This window comes from Acanthopagrus latus, chromosome 3 (assembly GCF_904848185.1).
Source record: "Acanthopagrus latus isolate v.2019 chromosome 3, fAcaLat1.1, whole genome shotgun sequence".
In the NCBI taxonomy this organism is placed as follows: Eukaryota; Metazoa; Chordata; class Actinopteri; order Spariformes; family Sparidae; genus Acanthopagrus; species Acanthopagrus latus.
Window position 1 is genome coordinate 13446767 of NC_051041.1, and position 7383 is coordinate 13454149.

The following is a 7383-nucleotide window of genomic DNA, read 5'->3' on the forward strand; positions in this document are numbered from 1 at the left end:
AGTCTCATGTAAATGTTAAGAATGTAAGGCAGTGTGTGTTCGCGTTGAATGATAACACACCCAGTCTGCATTGCTGTTTTAAATGCGATTTAACACCCCTCAGCTAATAAGGGACCTGAGGTTCAGTACACCCAATTGGAGCTGATCCTTTGAGCATAAAAATCTTAATTAAGGTTTATTGTCCCCTCTGCTGGGCCACACTTCCCTCTGTCTGTCTGTCTGTCTGTCTGTCTGTCCGTGTGTGTGTGTGTGTGTGTGTGTGTGTGTGCGCGCGCGCGTCCCATTTGGTGAGGGAGATAAAGACGGATGACCAAAGCCCAAAGGGAGCTCTCTGGAGCGCGCAGGCATTGTGTCGGTGAATCTGCAGGTGGAGATAACCAACCCACGCAGAGCCAGCAGCAGGATCCACACCATTAAACCCCAAAGCGACATTATAACCTGTAAAAACGCCCCACACAGACAAAAAATTATCACAGTGTGCACATATGCTTTATTTATTTTTTTAAAGAAAAAAAAAACGCGCTTGAGCACACACACGAGGGTCATGTGGGATGTTGGTGTTGCAGTAAGAGAGCTGTCCTCCTCACTCTTTCTTCTGTAAACTGATTCGTGACCTCGGAAACAGTCGCTTATCAAATGGGTCTCAGCACAATTAGTCCATTTAGCAGCAGCTCTGGGGCTTTCACATTCTCTTCCTCAGGAGAAGGTTGTTGTCCACTTGTCACCTTCACATTTCCATTTTTTCCTGAGGTCTGTTAAGTGATCAGAAAAATGGAAATAAGTGATCGCCCCTGGGCATATCCGTCTGGCGAAGAACATCATGAAAGGCGATGACAGCTCCAGAGCAGCTACAAGTTGACCCTGGCAGTGAGACCGTCAGTGGTGGGAGAAGCTGTCAGAGTGTTTAAAGGTGCAGTTAGTAAAACAATTCATTTTAAAGTCTCCAGTCATTCTCCAGAACATTCTCCAACGACTGAAAAAATGCTCATGTGTCAAGTAAAAGCACCGCATTACAAATGTTTAGCGGTTGGTTTGTCAGCAGGATGGCACAAAATCTACTGAACGGATTTCCACGAAAACTTTGGACTGGAGGACAGGCCTCAGCTCCGAATAGACCCCGTTAACTTTTGGCATGGATAGGAATAGAAGGGACTGATCAAGGTAGTGTTATTGACATTTTTAACATTGCGTTAGAGCACTTAACAAAAAAAATAAAAATAAAAATAAAAAAAATGCATGGATCTTGATGAAAAAAGCAGGCATATTTAGATGACAGGTATATGAGTGAGTGTGAAAGCGGGCTGTTGGTCCATTGTAGTTTTTCTTCATAGATGACTTGATTGTAAGTGTAATTGTAAAAAAAAACATCCCAAAACTGTTATTTGACTTATTGTTTGGACTGTCAAATGATAGAAACATTTCTGCTGCTTGTTTCCACTGGTCCCTACAAATGAATCAGTCCACTTTAAGAGGGGAAACAGAGAAACTAGCAACGTGTTGGGGATCTCTGCGAAAACAATGTGCATATGTCGGCTAAGGTGCCAAACTGGAAATCGTGCATCAGTCGGGTTCCGCTCAGAATTGAAGGTGTTCAGAGGTGTAATGAAATACTCAAATTAAGCACGGGTAAAGTAAATTTGTACTTGAGGTAGAAGCACTGGCCTCTGGCTCTGTTCAAAGCAAACAGAAGTGGCCCCCTGGAGGAGATGACTGCTGTCCTGCTCCCTGATGTAGGAAGGATGCTGTGATTTTGAAAAAGAGACAGTAAGAGAGAGTGCGAGTGTTCGGGTGTGGGCAGACTGAAATACATTTAAAAAAAGGAGAAATAAAAAATAAAAAATAAAACAGTTGAAATGAGAAAAAAAAAACAACCTAACAATGTAGAAATTCCCGAAGGAGTGACACCTTTATTGAGGCTTCACACTTAATCATCCCCTCTCATGTCTTTCTTTCACTTCCCTCCACACCCGATGGAGTCACCCATAATCCCTTTCTGATCGCATTACGCTCACTCGTCTCTGTCACAGTTTTCCACTGCTCTCGCCTCCTGTTCAGAGGGGAAAGGATGAGTTGACGGTGGGCTGGGGACCCTGACTCACGAGCAGGGGCTATTTCTGGAGGGGTGAGGGGGTCGCAGAGGAGACGGGGGAGACGGGTGGCGAGGAGGAGAGAGACGGTGATTCACACCTGCACTCGTCTCGGAGAGGCTGGTGAGAATTATGTTTGCTGCAGGTGTCTGGGCGGTGGGAGGGGGGTGGCCTCACATCCAGACTTCACACAGGTGTGTAATCTCACGGGGCCCCCCGCCCCTCCGGCACACACCCATCGGACAATCTTCGCCGGGGAAGTAAACACGCAAACACGCCAGCGGCACACCGAACCGCAAGGCTGCGCCTCTGAGTGTGTGCGGGACCAGAGACTTCCCACGTGAGACACGTCCTGTCAGAGCGAGGCGCGGCGCAGGCGTGTGGCTGACTCACAGGAAATCATACTGGTCATACTGGTGAGGGGAGGTATGGTGTTGTGTCCATGGCAACGGTCTCTTCAAACCTCCATGAGGACTGAGGGGTCCAGAAAAAAAGAAAAAAAAAAAAAGAAAAAAAAAAGAAAAAGCAACAGCCGTGAAAGGAAGCCGGCGCTGCATGCAGGGAAAATTGGTCTGTTTGAGAGAGATGATTGATATGTGCGCGCCCGCGTGTGCGTGTGTCCTGTGACAGCCATCTGCAAAATCTACAAGCCAAGGAAAACAGGCCTGTTTTTAGCTTTGTGACAGAACATTTGATCATTTTTATATCATTTTCAAGGTTTAAGGACACAAGGCAACATGCAATCCTTCAGCAAAGAAATCTTATTCAGTTGAACAGGCCTTACTGACATTATTCTTTACATGTGCTCCCAAGGCACAATCACAGCAATTAATAAAACAAAAACCATAAAGGAAATTAAGTCTTGTGAGAGAATTGTCATTTGATAGAATAAATGCAGATATATAACATGAATGACATGTCACAAAATATCCTAATTTAAAGATACATCGTTTCAAATGGATGGTGACAATTTCCTTTATCGTTCTCCTGTTCATGTCCATCGTGGACACTGTTTTTCTTTTCTTTTCTTTTTTTGTTAAACTGTTAAGTACATTTACTCGAGTACTGTGCTTTACTTGAGCATTTCCTTTATTGCTACTTTATACTTCACTTCTTTTGGAGGAAATATTGCAATTACATTTGATATCAGATACTTTCAGACTTGTACTCTCACTTTTAAGTGTTGCTTGAATGGATGACTTTCACTTTTACCAAAGTCATATTTCAACACCATGTCTTTCTTCTACTTTTACTCAAGTATGACTTTTGGGTACTTTTTTTTTTTTTTTTTTACAACATACTACATATTTGTACATGTTTATTTCTTTATCTTGTAATGACCGACACCCATCATTGGAACAAAGCTTTGGCAATGCTGTATTTTGTTGAAGTTTGAATCTGACAATAAACAGAGTAACGACTTATTATACAGCAAAGAGAAAGAGCAGAAGGGGAACATTAAATATGGATAAGAAAATCAGATAACCACCCAATACAGGGAGGCAATAAATACAAATGGTGACTAAAAGGCCAAAACACAGAGAAGGCAAATCAAATCCCCGTCATCTTCATAAACCCTCCTGTAGCAAACAGCTGAGGGGTTTAACAGAGCTGTCCTCGTTTGACACCGGTGGCGTCACCTCGATCATCTGGACACATTCAACACCGAGCTCCCAGCCACAGCAGAGTCAGGACGAGCAGGGCATGGCACTATTCAAAGAACTGAGCTAATTAATTTGACTTTTGATGAGGGATTGTTAATTACCATGCAGCGCAGTGAAACAGGGCGGCACGCATATGAAAAGCCTACATTTTAGCACAGGCATCATGAAATGTATGGGCTCATGCCAACACGCGCGCACACTGTGTGTTCCCTCTGTCTGAGTCATCTCTGTTCCCTATACATGGTGTGCAATAATACACTGCGTACGCCTCGGGAATAACTGATATGATTGTGAATGACTAAAGGATTATATGAGTGTGTTTGCAGACAACAGGATGCACAATCTGCCATGCCTGCCACAGCATTTGCTGGCATGCCATAAAGAAAAAAAAAACACTTTTCTATGCTCATGTTAGCTTTTTTTCCCCTCCAGGGGACCCACAGAACATAAGGTACTGTTACATTTCGTGATTGTTACCATCACAGAAGAAGCCCTGATAATCTTCATGGACAGACTGGTTATGGTTCTGGCTATGGTTAGGACTGTAGTTTGCCAATACAGTGCAGAAGGGGTGTTTTATATGCAGCCCCTGAGATTCTGATTGATCCAACAGGCATCAATGGCAAGAAACCCCCAGGTAGATGTTACGTTAGGTGCACCACTAAAACATTCCAGTGGATTAGTATACACAACACCAAGGCCCTGAAACCAGCACATCTGGATAGAAATCAATCAGTAATGTTATCAGTTACAGCTGGCACTGAGTAAGCATTGAAGGCAATGGCATTCTACATTTAACTGAGAAGCACACGTCTAACCAAAGTGGAGAAACTGTGTGGTTGCATTAACCTTTTCCTCTCGCTCGCACAGGTGATTTCACTTACTTTGTCTCATTAAGCCTCCACTGTGTGGGTGTATGAACTGGGATTGACTCACGCTTGCCCCTCTTTTCTCTAAATGTAGTACTGTACTGTACTGTAAGAACTTGTTTAAAAAAAATTACAATTTCCTGATGATTATTTACTGAAGTTGAATGAATCAGTTATCATTGCCTTTCTTATGTAGTGTTAGTTTATTGTTTATGCCTGCGGTTTTCCTGCTACAATGTATCAACATGTCTACCACCACACCTACGCAGGTGAACCTGCTTTGTCTGGCGTGGTGATCATGTTTGTAGTTCTCGAAAGACCTGAAAGAACTTGAACCTAACCGGTGTCTTGTTCCACCCAGTCCCGAGAGAAGCAAATCACACCGTGAAGCACTCATCCCCTCAAAAATGTACTTGAGTAGGAATGTAACTGCCAGCTTCATGCACTTGAAGTATCAAAAACAAGAGTGCAGAATGGCATGTGTGGAGATTTAACAAATTTCAGGTATGCGTACTTAATTTTACTACACATTTCATGTAACTTTATACTTCTACCCCACTACATTTCACAGGGAAACATTCTACTTTTTATTCCATTACACTGATGTAACCGATACAGCAACTAGTTACTTTCCAGATTACACTGTTTAATGTCCATCCCGTGAGAAGGCCTGGAGAGAATAGAGTAACACAATGTGCAAATACTTAAGTCAATTAAAGTAGATCAAACTACAGTACTTGAGTAACTGTACTAAGTTACTTCCCCCCACTGCATAAAGTATGAGCTATTACAATAGGGGCAAGAGTAAACACAGTGTGGGGCTGATCATCCCCCTGTGGTGTAAGCACAGGGTGAGCACAGATCAGGCTGGCTGTATGAGCTCGCCCCCTAGCTGTGGGTGTGGAGAACTACTGTCAAGATATTTTTTTGTTAGAGATGTGTAACTCACACTCCAGTCTGTCTGCAGCCCCGTCTGCAAACCCTGCAACAACAGTGGAAGAGGGAGCATTTAGATCTTTACTAAGAGACAGCAGCAACACAACAATGTGGAAATACATCAGTGCTTGTAAAAGTCCTCCATTTCAAATCACATGTAGGTCAGGGTAATATTGAGAAACACGTTTTGAGTACATTTTACTACTTTACTGTAATGAGCAGGGTGGAGGTCATTTTAGTCTCCTTGTCTTCACAGTATGGCAGGTTAGGGTTAGGTCACCTTCATCTTAAAAGGGCATTTCTGTCAATAATTTCCTGAAAATCTTACTCTTTCAAAAAACAAGTGAGACAAATCTGACAAACACATTGATTTACATTGAAACTGTCAGATGACATGACTGGCGGATAATAGATAAGACTTTAAAAACCTGAATTATGGTAAACAAGGGTAGTTTTTACTGAACACTGCATGTCTTAGAAGCTGATTTAAAAATATATATATGAAAAACAACTATAGCTAAACTTTTATTTCATTTGCGTACGTTTTTGAGACATTCATTGCACTGTTCACCTAAGACAGTTATTTAGATATCTTGCGGATTATTTATTATTATTTTTATTTCCAGAGGTGTGTGAATATCTGCTGTTGTCGTATATGTAATCTTGATCAAATGTAAATAAACACATTTAAAGAATTTTCTGTTTTGGTTTTTGCCCTAAGTGCCTTATAGGGATGCACTGCTTGTGTATACACATTTTTTTGTTGATTTATGTTACAAACACTGCAGTACTGTGAAATAAGTTCTATTGGAGTCAGTGACAGACAGAAATGTGCGGGTTATACTGCCCAACACTGTCTAGTTTCACAAATACAAATTTGTCAACACATTTGATGCTTCACTGACAATAATCCCATGACATGTTAATATAAAAGAATCAGCTTGTTAGAATAAGTATTTTTCTTGATATTAATACACATACATAGCCTTAGTTTTGCCTGTAGTAGAGTATTTTTACACAGTTGTACTCTATTTTTCATTTCGCAACAGTTTACATAATGCAGGAGCAGCAGAGGAGTCGGTCCAAGTTGTTCTCTGTGTGTGTGTGTGTGTGTGTGTGTGTGTGTGTGTCTGCAGGCTGAAGCCCCGGTTTGACGGTGTGGCTCATCTCTACCTCACACAGACTCTTTGGTCATGGATCTGTCGTTCACAGACACGAGTGTTTCCTTCCTCTAATCTGACCCGCAGGGTTCGTGTCGGGTCACGTCCCGGTGCCTGTGCTACCCGGGACCGGCACGGCGGCTGCGCGTCGAACAGGGGGGACCTTTTGTCGTTCGCACGCCAAAATCCCCGCAAGACCCCCACAATCAAAACAAATCGACCACGCGTGCTTTTCCCGCAGCAATGACGTCACGTAGGCCCTCCCCCTTTTCCCCGCAAGTAAAAACAAAACATTGAGAGGGGAGGAAAACGTCCGTCCGTGCCAGTCGCCGTACGTGGGCCTGATGCGGGCGGTGTGCGGTGCTGGGCGAGAGCGGGCGTGAACGTCGGCGTCGCCCGCGTGTGTTTTCTGCGCAAACTTGGGAGATTTTTTTGGGGGGGCCGGCTGACTGGCGCTGGAGCGATGAAGGGAGAGGCGGAAGTGAAGTCACTTGACAGACCGTCCATGTTATTATTGTTATTTTGGTAGCCCTGTGATGAGACGGGCTGGGGAGCCGTTGGTCTCCGAGACGACGAGCGCGAACGTTACCGCAGGCCGCCGCGGACCGACACCACCCTCGCCACTGACCCGGGCACAGGAGCCTCGCTGACGGCTGGGTCAGCGGAG

General features: G+C 43.7%; 1 long non-coding RNA gene across 1 annotated transcript; it reads right to left on the reverse strand.

The window, feature by feature from the left end:
• Nucleotides 1–532: 532 nt before the first annotated feature.
• Nucleotides 533–6844, reverse strand: LOC119017415. The gene is made up of 3 exons (XR_005074421.1): nucleotides 6730–6844; nucleotides 5570–5602; nucleotides 533–892 (listed from the first exon to the last, which is right to left on the reverse strand). It is a non-coding gene; the product is annotated as an uncharacterized LOC119017415 (long non-coding RNA).
• Nucleotides 6845–7383: the final 539 nt, after the last annotated feature.